The sequence below is a fragment of the Hyaena hyaena genome, unplaced genomic scaffold (genome assembly GCF_003009895.1).
Source record: "Hyaena hyaena isolate Hyena2069 unplaced genomic scaffold, ASM300989v1 scaffold_628, whole genome shotgun sequence".
Taxonomy (NCBI): Eukaryota; Metazoa; Chordata; class Mammalia; order Carnivora; family Hyaenidae; genus Hyaena; species Hyaena hyaena.
The window spans coordinates 918,541-937,416 of record NW_024081261.1 but is presented as its reverse complement, the minus strand read 5'-3'; the positions used below and the strand labels follow the sequence as shown (position 1 = coordinate 937,416).

At 41.9% G+C, this 18,876-nt stretch overlaps 1 protein-coding gene and 1 long non-coding RNA gene across 2 annotated transcripts in view; one reads left to right on the top strand and one right to left on the bottom strand.

Annotated features, from left to right (window-relative positions):
• Window positions 1–357: 357 nt before the first annotated feature.
• LOC120249143 lies at window positions 358–12,803 on the top strand. Its single transcript, XR_005532780.1, has 3 exons — window positions 358–427; window positions 4,431–4,527; window positions 12,717–12,803. It is a non-coding gene; the product is annotated as an uncharacterized LOC120249143 (long non-coding RNA).
• A 1,636-nt stretch (window positions 12,804–14,439) lies between these two features.
• Window positions 14,440–18,876, bottom strand: part of IRS1 (insulin receptor substrate 1) — a 59,599-nt gene continuing 55,162 nt past the window's right edge. The window contains exon 2 of the mRNA XM_039257610.1: window positions 14,440–15,464. The gene's annotated coding sequence lies outside the window, so the exon portion shown is untranslated. The remainder of the gene's footprint in view (window positions 15,465–18,876) is intronic.

Here is an 18,876-nt window from a genome sequence, read left to right as displayed (position 1 = left end):
AAAATCATCTTGTCATTATTGCCTTTCTGTCCTCAACGATCATGCGTGTGCTTGAGTGTGTGTGCTCGTGTGTGCACTCACACACACACACACACACATGCACACACAGCCCTCTGGTGTTTGACTTCACCCCATTCCAACTGTCTAAATCCCCTCGCCTCTCTCCCTTGAGTCGTCAGGGGCACAAGGCCAGCAAAACAAAATCGCCTTGTCACAAGCCTTTCCTGCTGCCCTCATCCAGAGGCCACTTGTTCCTCCTTTGAATTCCCATGACATGTTATCTGTGTCTTTCACGGAGCTTATCTCTTTCTGGCTTGTATGATCATTGTTTACGTGTATTAGACATCACGGTCAAGAGGAAAAGAACAACTGCTGGCCGTAAGGTCAGACCTGTCTGAGGATGGATCCCAGCTCTGTCCCTCACGAGGTAGGTGGTCTTGGGAAGATACTGACGCTTGGAAGACTCATTTGGGGGGGGAGGGGCAAAATATAAAAATGGTCCTCTCTCAGAATTGTTTGGAAGATTGGAGATAGCATAGACAAAACACGGTGCTTGGCAAAACCCCAAGAGAAGTCAATCGTTGTTGTCATAATCGTTACTTGTGGTGTTATTTCTGTTATTTCTTACATCCCCTGCTCAAGTATTTATTTGTCCACTCATTCAATAGATATTTATTGAAGACAAAGTCTGTGTCAGGCACTGGGGGCCACATGGAGAAAAAGACAGAGGGCCTGAGGCATAAAGGCAGAAAATAAACAAGTATGCAAATAAGGACAGAGGTCATTGCTGAGGAGGACTGCACTGGGAAGACACTAAACGTGCAGTGGGCAGCAAGAGAGGCAGGGGCGAGGAGCCAAGGCCACCCTGGGCAGGGAGCATCTGTACTGAGTGGTCTCCTTGTAGAGGAGAGGAAAGCACCTACGAGAAGTTCTGAATCCAGGCTTTTTGGAAGATGTGATGGCCCTGCGCAGGGAAAGAGCTTACAGCACAGCAAGTGAAGGGAAGCATGCTAGAGGTCGGGTGGGAAGAGACAGGCAGGGACAGTCCCTCGGGGCCATGCTGGCCCCAAAAGAGTGCACGGATTTTATTCTCAGTGTGTTGGGAACTTTCTGGAAGACATGGTTCACTGGCTTGTACTCGGTGTTATATCTCCTGTTACGTAGCAGCCAGCACACAAAGTTTTATGAAAGGTAGAGGAAGGGAAGGGAGGAAGACAGAGGGAGAGCCAGAGGGAGGGAGAGAAGATCCTAGTTGACACCCACACAGATGAATCTGACGGCTCTCCCCCTTGGTGGGGGCCCAAGGACAGACCGAGGCCGGCCTTGGTGGGTGGAGAAAGCTCCCATCCTCCTGTGAGCATTTGTTGTCACACTGCTCTCGTTCCTCGGGTGGTCCCAGATGGCAGTGGGGGCTGGGGAGCTGGGAGGTCTTCGAGAAGAACAGGCTCCTGGCTGCCTCTGGCTTTCAGGTCACAGATAACAACTGTCAGATGGTCTCACTGTGAAGCAATAAGCTTCCCCAAAACAAAGAGGCCGGCCCAGCTCCAGAAGAGCCACAGTCTGGACAAAACACACAAGCCTGGAAAAAATTAAAAGTTCATGAGCGACTGAACAAAGCACCTCGGGGAGATGCAAGGGGTTAACCGTGAGTGAGCACACAATGTTCCCGAGCCCCTGAATGCGCGGCAGAAAAACAATCGCACATCCTTGGTAAAGGGGAAAAAGAAACCACGGGACAGACAAGTCAGCGATCCCATGTGAGAACTAAAAATAATGCCGTGCAAGGTTGGCTCAGCCCTAAAATGGAGGGAAAGACATGAAAGGCAGGAGAAGGGATGAAACAGGGTTAGAGAAAGTTGGCCTGAAGCAGGGTCTGCTCCCCACTGCCTGGCTCCTTTGTCTTCAGCAAAATGTTCTCTCCAGGGCAGCTAGGGAGCTGAACCTACCCTAGCCGGGTCCCCTGGCCACCTTCCTCTCTAAGAGCCCTGTCGTGGGGACAACCTGCTTTATAAACTAGGCAGAAACAACAGCCTCCTGTTACATATTTTTCTTCATTAATTTTGATCTTAAATATAAAAAGAGTTGAACTTAAGCCTGGCCAACCCCAGGGGCCAAAGTGTGCAGTGGCTATTTGCTAATAGACACACATCTCTAAAAAAGAACTGCAGTTAGAATGAAACAGCAGTGTTTGCACTAGCAAGACGTGTGAGAGGGTGAGACTTGGAAACCATATTTGAATCCAACGGAAAGGTTACCATGCCTGGCAGGGAGGAGGGTGTCCAGTCCCCACTCATGTCTGAAGGAGAGTAGCACACTAGTTGGAATGGAAGATAGGGAAGGTAGGTTAGGAAGGTAGGTTGTTTGTGATTCTTAATGCCCAGTTTCCTCATCGGTGCCAGTTTTGTCCTCAGAAACTGCAGGAGTGCATTATTTAGAAGTGGCACCATGATCACCAAATTCCACCTAGGGGGCCCTGCCATAAACTTTCTTTGGAGCCTGGGCCTTTTTCGCCAGAAATACAGAATGAAGACCAAGCAAGGGAGACTTCTTGTGTCTAAGGCCTTTTAAACTTTACAGATATAAACAGATAGATCAAACTGTTTTGGCACAAAGGAAAAGTTATTGTCCAAAAGTTGTAGAAATGTTGAGACTCAAAATTACAGAGTCTACACGTATGGGTTACCAGCTACAGGTGAAGCACTACTTCAAATGCACTGGAAATGTCAGGAGTATCTTTAAGGCTTGCCAAACCTCTGCAGGGTAAAGAGCATCATCCCCACATTACAAATGGGAAAACTATAACTCTGAGAAGTTAAGGGATCTTCCCATGGTCTCACAGCTAGTAAACAGGATTTCCTGGCTGGCCTAGGACTGTCTAATTCCCTTTTCTAAAATAAAAATGTATCTCTCCATGACCACCAAAGGAAAAATTAAATGGCAGATTTTGACTGCATGGTCATCTTTGTTGAAAATCTTTGATCATTGGTTTTGTTTTCACTGGGGCCCAACATTTTTATGGAACTTGTTCAGTGAGCATCGTCTTCATACTTGAAATACTATAGTGTGGTTTCCTAGAGGAGCTATTGGGAGTTGGTAATTTCCAAAGAGAAATGCTCTTTTTAAATTTTTTGGCTGAGGGTTTCTTTGTGTCATGAAGATCAACTCCATTGCTGGGGCACGGAAGAGTAAAAATAGATTTCCCGTTAGTAGCAACAAGTAGGAATTGTTTGTCTGCCAGAAGGAAATTCTTTCATTCTTTTCCTGCTTCAGTTCTTTCTCTGCCAACAAGTAAACAAAGTTCATTGTTGAGTGAGTCAGAGCCAACTTCACGAATGGGTGGTGTAGGTGGTCACCTACCAAAATGACCTCAGAGATATGAAGACAAGGGGGTTGAACCCAGGAAAGACATGAGAGCACCAGCCAGGCAAGGACCCTCCTTTCACGCCAAAAACAAGGGAGAGAAAAAATTTAACTTTGGAGAACTTACCCAGAATTAAAATTATTCAGAAAAATCTCAAAATGAAGGTTACCATGAATATGGCAAAGAGGTATGTATTATGTCATTGTCAAAGTAAAGTTTTATTTTAATTACATGTAAGAGAAGGGGATCACCTCATCATATTCCTTTCCGAAGCTCAGTGCCTATAAAATATGAAATCTGCTTCAACTAAGCTAAACACCCCCTATTAAACATGCCCCCACATGGTTACCTAAAACCCCACCATAAGCAATTAATTCCTGTTTGCCAAAGTGTTCTTTTCCTTCTGGATATGTTTTCTTTTTTGAGCCAAATGCCCTGAGAGCTAATACGTTAATTTCATATACCTCTGAAAAACATTGTTTATCAGATGTGTTTTTTCCACTCCAGAAGAACCCTGGTCCCCAAGAAAACATTTGGCAAAGGGGTCAGGGGTACCCAACCTCAATCAATGTGTAGAGTTGAGGAGAAAAAGCACTAGGGGAAAATTTTGCTGATATTTTTTCCAGTCCCTAATTCTATACAAATTGCTAGGGCATCCTACCAATTGTGAAATTCTGTGATTCAAGAAACCATCTCTTTGAATCTTTGGTGAATCCAGTGGAAATCACAGTCCCTTCTCCCCAGGGGGAGACATCCCCCGGAAAAATACGCATCAGATTTTAGTGTTGACAAGTTCCTGAACCCCAGGTTACAATTAGGTAATCCTCATATTTTATAAACAAAGAAGTGGAGGGCCAGAGAGAAGCGCTTTGCCCAAAGTCACATAGGTAGTAGCAAGGCAAAGAAGATTTGAGGTATTCACATAACCATTGCAAGAAATCTCCCTCTCCAACTCCCACCCCCATCAGATTCCCATCTGTCAAACATTTCAGCAAACACAAATAGTAGGGTGACTCTGTTCAGGAAGAAGTTTGTTTAGCTCAGCTCAACTCATTTTATTTTTCAACAGATGAAGTAAACCAGATTCAGAAGTCTACATTTTTTTTTTTTTTTTCACATATGGGTCAGGGGACCCTGCTAACTGGAATAGTTGCTGTGTGACAAAGGTGAGAGAGGGATGTAAAATTAAATGAATAATTTGAATTTAACCCAGAAACATGCTGCTGATATAAAAAATAAGTTGGCTGTTTTAGAGCCTCATTAACATATCCTCCTTGAACTGTGTTTGTGTGTGTGTGTGTGTGTGTGTGTGTGTCTGTGTGTGGGGTGTGTGCTCCCGTGTGTGAGTGGTGTGGTATGCATGTGTGTGTGCATTTGGCTGCCATCTTCTGTGAGAAGAAAATTAGAAGCTGCACTTAACCTGGTGAGGAAAATCACTTAATTAAGAATCGAATTTCAAGAAGCCGAGTAACACTTTCATCCTGACTTAACCAGAAACCCTCAAAAGCACTAGAGAAAGTTGGGTGGGATGGAGGAGGGGGTATAGGTTGTATCTGGAGAATTGAAACTGTAAATCAAGAACTTTCCATATGGCATTTTCTGACAACCTAGGGTCATAAATGTATATCAGGATTTCAAAGAATGTGGATTTTTATTGTTGTTTCCATGGCTTTCAATTATTGAAACTCTAAAACAAAGCTCTGATGTTAACTGGGCTCAGCTGGGATTCTCACACTACCCTTACCCACTGAGTGACCTTAGGCAAGTTCTTTTCTAGACCTTTGATTTTTTTTCCTCTGTAAAATGGTGTTTTATATAATATCTACAAACCTTTGGGATGAAGGGTTACATGGGCATGTGAGCTGATCCATGACCAGCCTCAGGCATGTAGCAAAAATGCTCAGTAAAGATGAGTTGAGGGTGTTACTTGGGTTTTCACTATATTTGATCCAGGAGAAACTGTGAATTGATGGTCTGGTGTCTGGGGACCTTAGTTTCTTGACATTAGCTGAGTATAAGGAGTTGTTCCTGATGACAGATAAAGGACTCTGTCCACATCAACTCTTTGTGATTCTATGATGCATTCTGGTCTCTTCGAAGGTTGGCTATCAGAGGCCTTCCCCACCTCCCTACTCTGACTCTCTTCATGAAAGCTTTCTGGTCCTCACCACTGCCCCATTTCAGTGATTACCTGTCTCCCACTCTCCACCTTCTTGGCTGTCCAGGTCAACATCAGCAACCACCTAGGACATGACTTCTCATATCTGTGCACCAGCTTCACACACTGCATACCAGGCCCCTGAAAGAACCCCAGACACATGCTTGGGGGGGCAGTTAAGGAATCCATTTAATCAACTGATATAAATTCAATTTATTTTATTTTACTTTAGAGAGAGAGCACATGAGCAGGGGAGAGGGGCACAGAGAGAGAGAGAGAGAGAGAGAGAGAGAGAGAGAGAGAATCTCAAGCAGGCTCCATGCTCAGTGTGAAGCCAGTCATGGAACTCCATCTCATGACCCTAGGATCATGACCTCAGCTGAAATTAAGAGTGGGATGAGCCTGACTGAGCCACCCAGGCACCCTCTTAATTCAATTTTAAAATAAAGTCACATTCAGTGAGGATAGGACTGAAATACAGTTTCTTTGTAGAGAAAACAAGTGATCCAGATTTGAGAGTACCTTCAGTGAGAGCTCCAAGAGGACAAGAGCTGTGTTTTCCTGAGGGTATCTGTTATACATAGCATATAATAGTTCCTCAATAATATTGTTGGTGAATAAGTATTTGGAGTCTATAATAATAAAAAAATGTACCAAGGAATTGTCTATCTAGCCAATGACTCACTTTATGACAATGGTTCTTTTTTAATCCAGCAATTCTCAAATATTTTATTTTTGTCTCATAGGTTACCAGGTATTATCTTTCTGACTGGAATTCATGCTTTTGGCCTTGGTTTCCATTCTCAGCATGACAGCTAATGACAAGTTAGAAAAGGAGATTGGAAAAGGATACCTGTTTATCATCTCTGATAGGTTGAGGTCCTGCCGTTCTAGATAGCACAATCTATTTTTAGTTCCACCTTGAGGAAATCCCTCCCCTCTTGGAAAAGGACAAATGTTAATTTGTTTCTACCTGGGCGGGGGTGGAGGGGCATTGGCTCTTAATCTAGAAACACTGGGACATCAAGAAAAAGGTATCAACCTAGATTTACTCTAATTCTGCTGTACATGCCTAACTGTAAGTATTTCAGTGTTTGTAAGTGACATTTAAAGAAGTTCTTTTGGTACTTCAGTGATCAGCTGTAGAAGAACTAATAAACTCTGATAATATGATCATAAACTCTGTCCAACAGTAATATAATGGTGGCCTTAGAGCTTCTTGACACTTTTTTAAAAATGTTGTTTATTTACTTCTGAGGGAGAGAGACAGCATGAGCAGGGGAGGGTCAGAGATAGAGGGAGACACAATCTGAAACAGGCTCTAGGCTCTGAGCTAGCTGTCAGCACAGAGCCCGATGCTGGGCTCGAACCCACAAACCATGAGATCATGACCTGAGCCAAAGTCGGACGCTTAACCGACTGAGACACCCAGACGCCCCTCTTGACAATTTTCAGCACACTGGGGAGAATTTCAGAAGCCCAGGGCACAAAATTTTGCCTCATCCCAAATATAACTCTTGAAAAACATCAGTCACAGGGATCAGCAAACATTTTCTATATAGGCCAGATAATATTTTATTTGGGGGCCATTTGGCCTTTGTCCCAAATACTCAACTCTGCTGTTACAGTGTTATAGGCATTAAATAAATGAATGAGCAAAAGCACATTCCAATAAAACTTTATTTACAAAAACAGGCAGCTGGCTGGATTTGGCTCACAGGCCATAATTGTCTGACCTCTGACTGATTGATCATGGCATGGTGTGATGTATGTATGGTAATATTGACATGTGGGATTCTCTGAGGTTCTCACCCAACCCCCTTTTGTGCTTTTTTAAAATAATATTTTGCTTTGTTTCACATTATGAGAATAAGACATGATCATTATAAACACAGAAAACTAGAAAAACTAAAATTAAAATAATCTATAATGCCATCAGACATACCACTTCTTAATATTTGGGGATATTTTGGTTTTTGTGATTTTGACTTAAGGAATCAAGATAATGATGAATAGCACTGTAAGTACAAATTTACCTAATTCCTTTATTTTTATGCTATTCCCTATGTAAGTTGAGACTAATTTCTACTTTATAGACTGCTATTTTTTCCCCCAGAAGCAGTGAGGATCTCCAACAATATCATTCCTTCTCTCACATTTACAACTAAGAGCATGATGCTTGAGATTTGGGGCAATATTCATGTAGAACAGAGAGGAAAGGTTAATGCTTAGCAAGCACCATCAACACATTCCTTTAAGGTCGGGGTGTAAAATAATCTTGGAGAAATGTGTGTTTTGGGGAAACAACTGATTACTAGTACAGTGTCATGAGGTCTTCGTTAAAATCTACTTGGTGAAATGTCTTCAGGAAACTCTGTGTAGTTTGTGTGTAGCCCACGCTTTGAGAGGCACTGTGGATTGGTGGGGTTCAGGACATGCTACCCCAAAATGCAGCACCTTGGCACATAAAATATTTTAAACGGAAAGAGTTTTAAGAAAACAGCAGAAGCAGGAAGATCATTCTGACCTTCTTCCCTGGAACAGGTCACAACACACTCATGTGAGTGGTACCTGCCTTATACCCATAGCAAAAGAGCACTCTTATCTCCAAAGACAAAGGGGTGTCTCAAAGGAATCCAAACAAGCAGGCCCTGCTGTCTCCCTATTTACTACCATAACCTTATATGCATTAAACTTTTACCTTCTTCCACAATTGCCTGCTTTCCATCAAACCAAGCCTAAACCTCCCCATCAAGCTGTTTCTTTGGGTCTCTGTTTCCTTATGGAAAGCTCCCATATTATTCAAAGCTTATATTGAATAAATCTGTGTGTTCTCCCCCTGTGACTCTGTCTTTGTAAGTTTAATTTTCAGACTGAGCCAGGAAACTTATGAGTTGAGAAAAACTCTTTCCTCCCCTGCAGGGAAGAGCAGAGAGGGAATTCTTGTACCGGAGGAGTTTCCCCATTCTTTCACTTCAGGTGAGGCCTTTTCTTCAATTCAGTTGAGACTCAGGCATCCACCTGCTCGTGTTTTTCTTCTGGCCTTTCTTAGTCATTTATCTGATCATGGATATCTCTACAGAGAATCTAAGAAGTTCGGATTTACCTCTATTTACAGAGGTAGTATGATGTAAAACCCAATGCCTAAAAACACAGTGGTTTGGATTTTATGTGGCTTTCACATTTCACCTGCTGCCAATGTTCATTCCTAAAATAAAGCCAAATATTTCTATTTTGCTGCTTCTGAGAAGGGGCATACTTATTGAGAAAAACAAGAGGGAATTGGAAAAAAGATTTTTGACACATATAAACGAAGGCAGACACAAAGAGAAAGAATGGAAACAAACCTAATAAGGCCCTGTTACTTTGTAGGTTGGAAGTTGTTAAGTGGAACAGAGCTTCACTTCGGGCTCCTGTGAGATCATACTTGCTCAGCAAATTTGTAACACAAGGCAGCTGGAGTGATAAACGTTTTTCGTGTACAGAACTTAAGTTTCGTTTAAGTACTTAGAAACCAGAGACTTGCAGCGGTGTCATGAGAATACAGACAGTCAAGTCGTCCTCACTGAAGGGACTGAGGCATCCTAGTCAGTGACACAGACACGCCCCTTCTTGCCTCTGCTTGCACATCTGGGGAACAGGAAAAAGGATAGTACCTACCTCTGGGTTGCTGAAGGATGAGGGGAGACAATTGATGTAAATTCCTGCTAGCTAACCTAGAATGAATGCAGAGTAATGTCGCTATTGCTTAAACAGAATCAGAGAGATAATCCCAAATTCCCAATGATTAATTCTTAAAGTCCTTTCATCGACCTTTTACTTGCTCTGGTTTGCTTCTGTATATGTGTAAAAGGCAATAAGAAAATCATGCTATAAATTACACCGTCAATTCATTCCAACTAGACTTCCCTCAAATTACTCCTAAATAGTGATGTTTATGTATAATTTCAATAGGGGCTAGAGTGATGTTTGGTGTGTAATACCACCGGGAGGAAAAAATCAGTTCCTGTCATTGTTTTTCTTTTGAAAATGGACAAAGTTAATGTAAAGCAAAGAGGAACTAATGACTTCAAGCATTTATTCAATCATGTTCTGCACTGCTTTTTAACAATGAGGATACCATTTACAATGCTAGGCAGAGGGCAGATCCTGCTAGCCTGCCGCACAAAATAAGAAAACTCAGGCTTTTTACTCTCAGTGGAGGATCAGGCTCATTAAAAAAATTTTCTAGAAATTTTCTTAATCTCCAATCTGTTTCCACAATGTTCAATAATTTGAGTCTGCCTTAACTATGTAAGACACACCAAGCAACTATTTAAATTGCTTAAGTTAGGGACACCTGGGTGGCTCAGTTTGTTAAGTACCCAACTTCAGTTCAGGTCATGACCTCACAGTTCCTGCACTGGAGCCCTGTGTTGGGCTCTGTACTGACAACTCAGAGCCCACAGCCTGCCTTGGATTCTGTGTCTCCCTCTGTCTCTGCCTCTCTCCTGCTCACACTCTGTCTCTCTTTCTCTCTCTCAAAAAATAAACATTAAAAAAATAAATTGCTTAAGCAAGAAAGCTCAATTTGAGAGAAGGTGGGGAGTTGGTTGTTTCTATTTTGGCAACATGCTTTCTTATTTGCAAAAATCATTGTTCTATCCTTTCTCGTGGTGAAGCAATCCAAAAGGTTCCACTTGCACAGAAATCAGGATTTCTTAAACTCACCCACCGTGAGTCACCTGTTTAAACACACGTTCCTACACAGCTCCAGGGAATCAGCATTTCTAAGTGACTCTAGTAATCAGACAATTTCCCTGTACTAGTGTCCTATTCAGCGTAAAAAGTGGCGGCAGTGGCCACGGCTGATGCCCAGACCCCATTCCAAAGTGAATCAGCCATCTCTAGAGCCGGCCTGGCGATGGATGTTTCTTAAAAGCTATCCAGATGATGGCAATGTGTCACCAGTGCATCTCTGGTCCCGTCCCCATAACCCCTCAATGGCAATCTGCATTTGAACAACTTCTTGGGGATCCATGTGCATACTGAAAGTTTCAATAAGGCCGTTCCAGTGACTATCAACAGAACATGTATCTTTCCATCCTGAGGAGAATGGATTTTTGCTCCCCTCTCCCTCTTCCCATTTTACCACCACCACCAAAAGCAGCTTAAAATCTTTCCAGAGGTCTTTTTCTTTATGCTCTTGGCCACTGAAAGCCAACTGATGAGGGGCGATGTGAAGCAAACCTATCTTTTCCAAAATCATTTATTGAAGTATGTTAAATAGTATATATTGCTCTCACCCAAACGCCCCAGTGACTCTTTCAATTGGCAGTTTCAGTTTCACATCCCATAGCCAAAAACATTAAGGATCACTAGCATTCACATCCGTGAATTCATTTAGACAATTTTCTTTAATTAACGATGAAGACACTACAGTTCTAAGTACCAGACAGAATCGGGGTGGGGGAGGGGGAACTGAAAGTAAGCATAACACTATAAAGAAAACTTGGAAAAGTGAAACACTTCTAAAGAAAAATATATACCTGGACTGGTACCCATTACATATATACATAATACATATGTTATACACATATATACAGTAAATGTTTTGGTAGCAATACAGACCATGCATTGGTCCTTTTGTACACGGATGAAGTAGCACCATGGACAGCACCACCATCTTAAGATGATAAACCAAACTGCACATACATTAAATGAAAAAAATATATATATGTATTTAATTTGGCCCACCCTGCAGCCAAGAGGTGTAAGGAAAGAACTTTGTAAGAAAAATTGTCCTGGGAACTACATTCTTAAGCCAAAGAGCAAAGTTGTAAGACAAACAAACAAAACCAAACAAAAACAACACAAAAACAGCACTCAAGAGGTCTCTACAAATACAGACAAGTTTTCCTGTTTACGGAATTTGTCCTATCATGTGGCAGATTGGTTCACACCAGGGAAATTAACACCATAAGGAAGGAGAGATTTAAATGCCAGGTGAATGGCAAGGGTTGAAAACACCAGAGTTCTTGGTGTATACATTACAAATGCCAAGTCATCAACAATGAAAGGGAGACAACTCTCCAGCTGAGTCATGTTTTCTAATCTTATTAGTTAATTATAAGCTCTCCATTACTGATAAATTCCTTAAGAATGGGGTCAAACACCTTCACTATCTTTCTACCTCTTCACCACATCTAACTGGATGCTCTGGTTACAAGCAGTAGAAACCCTACATGCCATCCAACCCATGCTTTCCCTACCCAGGCTTAGGAGAGACGTACACACAGAGCTATGGTAGGTAGGGCCTCCAAGATCTTCTCTGACTTGGCTTTGGACATGATAAAAGGCACCAGTGTCTCACCCTCGATGTTCCCACTACAAGAAGGCATTTTGCTTTCCAGAGTAGAAGTCTTTCTCTTAGTATCAGTGAGGCCAGATTTCCTCACATCCCAAGAAATGCATGCTTCTTCCTCTCAAGTTTTTCAGCAGCCTTTATGAACACAGCATTACCTCCATGATTACGATGTCCTAGGAACACTAATTCCCCTGTCAAGTCACTGCAAAGCAGCGATTTCATATTTGGCTTCCATTCATTCTCCGTATGCCTTCCAAGAGGTCCCCCTGTCTCTCCCCAGTCAAGGTCTTACTTCCCACAGTGTTTCTCTTTCATTTCAGCACCTCTTTGTGTGATGGGCTGACCCACAGACTTCTGTCAAAACACTCAGAGCACTTCATATCTCTCCCATTTTTCATGGCTCTACTGTCAGTCAACAAGAGCTCCCCTCCCATTTTTAAACCACCTGCAGTAAACAAAATTAAAGTTTTCAATTACATGGTGTATTGCATTCAGGATGCGAGATTGAACAAAATGGGTTTCAGTGTGGTAAAATACTGTTTCTTACAGGAGAATAAAACTGTTCCTTAATACTTTAAGTGTCCCAAAAATTAAAAGCTAGGAGACAATGGAGAAAAAAAAGCTTAAAAATCTCTACTTTTCGCTAGATGGTTTTCAGTAAACCCATTTTTGCAGTCAACCTAGATTAGTTGAGAAAGTCCCTGACCTTTGAAAGTTAGCAAGAAATAGCCACAAATGTAACATCAGTACTGAATTGTCATTATTGACCCAGGTGGTTGATCATTAATGGATTCTCTTCACTTCTAGCTGGCTCTAAAACCTTTCTTTTTTTTTTTTTTTTTTTTTACCAGAATGAAGATATCCTCAAAGTCATGAAATATATTTGTTCTTTCTACAAAGGAGAATTTTAAAACTCTGCCTAGGTCTCTAAGAAAGAACACTATAAAAGGTTGGTATCATGAGGAAAAAACCACTAACTTATAGGTTAACCAGAGGCCACTAGAAGCCCCATTAATGTAATTCCTTGGCTGGCCTGCAAATACTTGGAAATGGATAAAAGCCAGCTCTCAATAGGAACTGAACACAGGGATTTAGCAGCTGATGTTGCTCAAGGTCACCCCCTCTGTAGTCAGAGCATGAGTTTTTGCCTTAAATACCAGCACTTCCAGTTTTAAATTGGTGAGCTTGGATACTACCACCAAATCCAGCTCAGGGACCCCTTGAAGCAGCTTATATAAGATTTTCTAACTTTATGCTATGTGACTCAACAAAGCATCAGAGAAATTAACCAAGAGATGGCTTCTCCAGTCTGTTGATTTCTGTTCTCACCCAAAAGATGTTGATACTCCACATGCAGAGGTATCTTGGCAATACATAGTCAAAGTTTAGTTTCCTTGAGAAATAATAACCAGCTTCACAGGAAAGTGGTTGGGGTTAACTTTGTTCACTGATTTCTCTTTAACTCCCTATGTCCCCAGTGGAAGAGAGCAGGACAGCTTACTTTCTTCCTACACTAGCAAGAGTATGAGTCAGAATACTCGAAACGTGTAAGTTAGTTTGACCAAGAAAGTCTTTTTTTATAAAAGTGTAAAAAAATTCGTATCAGATTTTTAAAATCGGTAGTGTTCTCTCCTCATAGGAAATGATGTAATTCAGCAAGTTCCTTGAAAACAATGGATTCTTACGACCACAGACCTATTCATCTTAGAAATTGATGAGCATGCAAATGATTGGAATCTGCAACAATGAACATTGTACAACAATCTGTGAGGTACATGCCATCCGGCTGAATTAATAGTAACGCAGGCCTCAGCAGTGTGAGGAATTCAATTTATCTCCACTCCCTTTGGAGTGGTCCCCCGACTAGTTGACAAGGGGCAGCAGCCACTGCAATGGCCCCCAACCCTGGGCCCTACCAGTGGCCTTCCTCCACCCAGGAAGCTCATCCCATCGGAGAAATAAAACGTTGCTCCTCTCAACAGCAGGGCTGGGAGTATCTGACAGAGAGCTTACGTGAACTCCGAGGAGCTGTCATTGGCATTGACTCGCTTAATCTTTGGGAAGTTCCCTGGTAAAACAGATTTAAAACACTGTAGGCAATAGCTCGAAGGACACCCACTGCCTTTTCGTTTTCATAAGAAAAATTCCAAGATGTGTGTACTTTCCAAATAAGAGGAGGATTAACCTCTTCACTGCTGGCTGCATGCTTCAGTAGCTGGTCATTATGCATTGACATGCTCTCTGTACACAGGGTTATATTAACTAATCACTAAAAGGCCAGTACCCACCAGGGCAAATGGGCCAAATTACATTCAGTTAAATAATGTGGCATGGGATGTTCTCAGAAAACCTGAGATAAGGGTCTTATGGAAAGTGACATGTAGCCCTGGTCATGATAAAAAAAAAAAAATTCCTGGAGTTTTAATTTCTGGTTAGAAATGAAAGACAAGTACTCACTTGTCTTACCAACTTTCTTGAGACAATGCAGGAAATAAAAGATCCTAATGTGTGCACGGAAAAAAAAAAGGTAGCAATGGAGCAGGAAGCTTACAGAAGTGGGGGGAGGGGGAGAAGAAAAGATTAACAGTCTCTAGTTTATTATGAATAGAAAGAAATTTCCAGAATTTACAAACACCCACATTGTTCATTCCAAAGAGAGCTTTTGATTTAAAGGGATCACCCAAGTCTCCTCCTCTTTACAGTATATACAATGGAAGTCTTTCATTTCTTTTTCTTGTGATTTTACTTCCATTCAGTTGCCAATTTTAAGCTGACGCTTGAAAATACCCAGTAGAATATATCCTTCTTCAGTTTAATTAACATGGCCTATTGCCTTACAGGAAAAATACAAAATTAAGATCAATTCTTGTAAGGATCTCAGCTCAACATCAGGGCTATATTACAAGAGATAGTATCAGCAAATATAACTATACAATTGAGAACCATCTAATGGCACTATGATTCTTATTATATTATTTTTCTGAATTACAATCTTAAAACAAGGATCGTACCCTACTCTACTCTTGTTAGCCTTGTTTTAAGTATTTGCTCCACTCTTTACAACAGAACATTGTATACCTCAGTTCCACATCCAAAAAAAAGATGTGCTGTAAGAAAAGTTACATTTTAATTAAAAAAATTACACATATAAATCAAAACCTATGTTAAATATTTAATACTCTCTCCACCCAATGCGAACAGTTCTGTATGAAATAATTTACAACGATGCTTTGTCGTACACAGTTTCAGCAGCAGATGAAATGTATCTCGTAAATGCAATGAGAGCGAACCCATTCTCTCGTGGCATAGAGGCGGCCACATCAGCTCACGTGGCCAGCTAAGTCCTTAAGGTTGAAGATGAAGTTTATGCAGACTCATTACTCTGGTGTCACAGTGCTTTTTTGCTTGGCACAATATAGTACGTGCAGTTCAGTCAAGGAACTCCTGAGGATTGTAGAAAGTAAACAAACTGAAATGGATGCATCGTACCATCTACTGAGGAGGAAGATGTGAGGTCCTGGTTGTGAATCATGAAATATTCAGAGTCTGGGTACCCATGAGTTAAGGGAGGGTTTGCTGAGGTCATTCAGGTCTTCATTCTGAAAAGGAAAATAAAAAGATTCGTCAGCAAAGGCATCTCAAAACGCAGAGTCCATCATTTTCTAAGGGTTTTTCTTTAAAAAGGAGGTGGGATTAGATAATCCGAAGCCAGAGGCACAAACAGTACTGTGTACTTAAATAAAATCAACAAACGGTATTTAACTTTTTTTTCCCTTTCAAAATGCAAGAGTCTAAAGCAAATACAAACTCAAAACAGTCAATATTAAGTCAGTAAACAAATCGATGTGATTTGGAGGTTTTGGAGTTTAACAACACAAAAACACAAAATACTTTGACGTTCTTAGGATCAAAACAAAAATATGAATTACAGTTATTGTGTAAAACTACTATAAAATGCAGTAGGCAGGTTCCGGCCAGGCCACGCTTCATCTTCTTTGGGTTAAGTGTCAAGTGTAGATTTTAGAATTTGAAGCTGGAGGGCCTAACGTTACAAAATCTGAAGTCAGCTTTTAATGTGACATTGTTTGACATGAGATGAGAATTTTCGATGCAAAAGGAGACCCAAGTGAAATGGACCTAGTTAATCATTAAATTAAAAAGGAAAGGCATTCTGAGTTAGATCTAATAGAAATGTTATTCTGCAAGAAGCCGAATTTTTCCATGCAATTCGAGAAGGCAGACCTCGTGGGGCTTTACCCCTTCCCTTCCAGAGAGGAGACACCTTTTTCAACCCTATGAACCCTTCTTTGCCCTCAAGTTTTAGCATTAGACAGTCCTTCTGAGGTCCACATTCTTTATGCATTCAAAAGTTATCTATAAATACCAATATTTATAGAATGTCCTCAATAGTATATGGCCCAGAATAGATAATAAATACTGCTGAATGAGTAATTGGTTGCATTAAATACCACAGGGGATATAAAGTTGAATTGTGTTACAAGCCCTGCTTTCTAGAAATTCTAGAAAGAAGTAAGCTCTGCTCATAAATAGAATGCACAAGAGGAAGGGGGTAAATTCCATGGTAGAGGCACAGGAGAAAAGCTCTTGCTGCATGGCAAGAATACTTCTATCTGGGAACAGAAAGGAAGGACTTCACAGACACATTTGGCTTGGTCTGGAAGGAAGGGGACAGTGGGGAGATGAGGAAACAGAATCGTATCCATGTTGCTTCTGGGTTGCATCTGCAGACCTGAACACAAGGGCTGGCACACAGTAGGTGCTCACTAAACATGAGTGGAATGGATCAAAGGGCAAAAGGGCAGTTCCCACTGTGAGTACATGATAAAACAAGGCTTGGGGAAGAGAGCGTGGCCGCGGGCAGGCCAAGTGAAGGATGTGGTTGTGTTGGATCACAAGGTATGTGGAAAGGGGTCAACCTACAAATGTAGGTTGGGGAGACGAAGAACCCTGAAAGAAACTCCAAGACATCTTTAAGTACAGCGATAAGGACATGTTTCATGATATGCCAAGATGAAGTAGTAATAATAATCCATATCCGTGCCAAGGAAAGGAACAGGTTCTAAAATTCATGCCGTGTATATGTTGACAGATAGAAGTGGTTTTTTTTTGCTCTCTTCTCTCGAAGGAGAGTATGGCTGGGACCTGTCAGCATTCACTATTTACATAATGGCTTTCAGGTAGTTGAAATTTACTAAATGGAGACTCTAGCTTTACGAGATTTCTGTTTATTTCAAAATAGTAACCCCACTCTTAAATGACAGGTAAACAATCTATTTTTCTAAAAATTTTTTAATGTTTTACCTATTTCTGAGAGATAGAGCGTGAGCAGGGGAAGGTCAGAGAGAGAGGGAGACACAGAATCCGAAACAGGCTCCAGGCTCTGAGCTATCAGCACAGAGCCGGATGCAGGGCTTAAACCCACAAACCGTGAGATCATGACCTGAGCTGAAGTTGGACGCTTAACCAACTGAGCCACCCAGGCGCCCCTATTTTTCTATATACAAGTAAAGACATGACGCGGAGACACCAATGTAAAAACAAGAGAGCACGCCGAGCTTATCCCTTCCAAGACCAGAGAAACAGGACTTACTCTGTGTGGTTCCTTTACGTGTAAGGAAAACCCATCCCTTCAAATACCCCAGTGAAACATCTCCAGATCTCCTATTGACTTTCACGTTTTTCCTGAACTCACACTGCAATCTATCAGAATGTTCCGACAAGAGAATCTAGACACAGCTTCACAGCTCTGGGCCTAAAATGAAGGGGGAAGGCCTTGCTTTATTAAAGGGCTTGAGGCAAACAAACAAACTGCTCATTTACAAAAATGGGAGGGGGGCGTGTGCGTGGTGGGACTGCGAAGGGCACACGGTATGCTTTTCATTTTATACCTGGCTCTCAGCCAGAATGGCTGAATGAACAGCTCAGCGCAGGAACAAACTGTATCCAGTTTTGTTGTCACACGTGCCAACCTGCACGAATGCAGCGGGGCCGAGATCGGGGGGCCCTCCGAGAAGGGAAAACACTCTGGCTTCGCCAGATGCTGAAATCTGTTGCTCTGGGGCCACTCTGAAACCCTCCCTGTAACTTCCCACATGGACGTAAGTTCAAAGAGCAGAAAATAAAAGGATTTGTCAACTGCACCATAAACTCTCCCTCTAAAGTCTCAGCATACTACTTTTTCAAAGCCCTTTATCGTAAATCCTGATCAGCACATGTCTCAGCCACTAATGCTCCCTCCTGGTGCCATCACCTTGGGGAATCTCTGAGAAAGTGAAATCAAGTGGGGCAAGTGGGAGGGTCTGCTGACTGGGAGTATGGGGCCAGAGGTTATAAACAGGCAACGGAGGCCCAGAGAAACTTGAAGGGAAAGTCTGAAGTTCACATCTGTTTATCTTTGTTCAAGGGTGTGTGTGTACGTGTGTCACCGTGTCTGTGTGTACAGAAAACGCGGCTCCTGAGTAGACGACAGAGTTCTAACAGACACGCTTGAGCGAGAACTATCCTTCACTACAGCCACCCTGGGGTCTGCATACTTATTCCAATCATGCAGCCATTGTCGGGAGCATTTTTGGAATGCCTTCTCAAGTTCCCATTTCTTTTTTTGCGACTGCCTTCTCAGCCTTGGGCATATTCTTTTGAACGGTCTCTATAGCAGCCAGCCCTGGCCCTGTGAGGGCACACTTGATCTTTCGAAAAAGTCTTGAGGGCCAAATATGTTGATGAAGCTGAGTAATCGTTCCCAGTGAGGCATTATCCAAAGCCAAAGAACTCCAAAACTAAAGTTCCAAAAGCATGGCTGTTCACAAATGCTTTAACGAGCTTTACTGGAAATGAACTCTGAGGACATTACAGACAGACCTCAGCATACGTTCATGGGACTTAAGTTCATTTGCTTATATCCCTGCCTCTATACAACTGCAGTCAAGAAAGGCTGATCTTGAATAAAGGAACTCTCTTGAAGAAAGGCAAACACATATAGTATATGTTTTT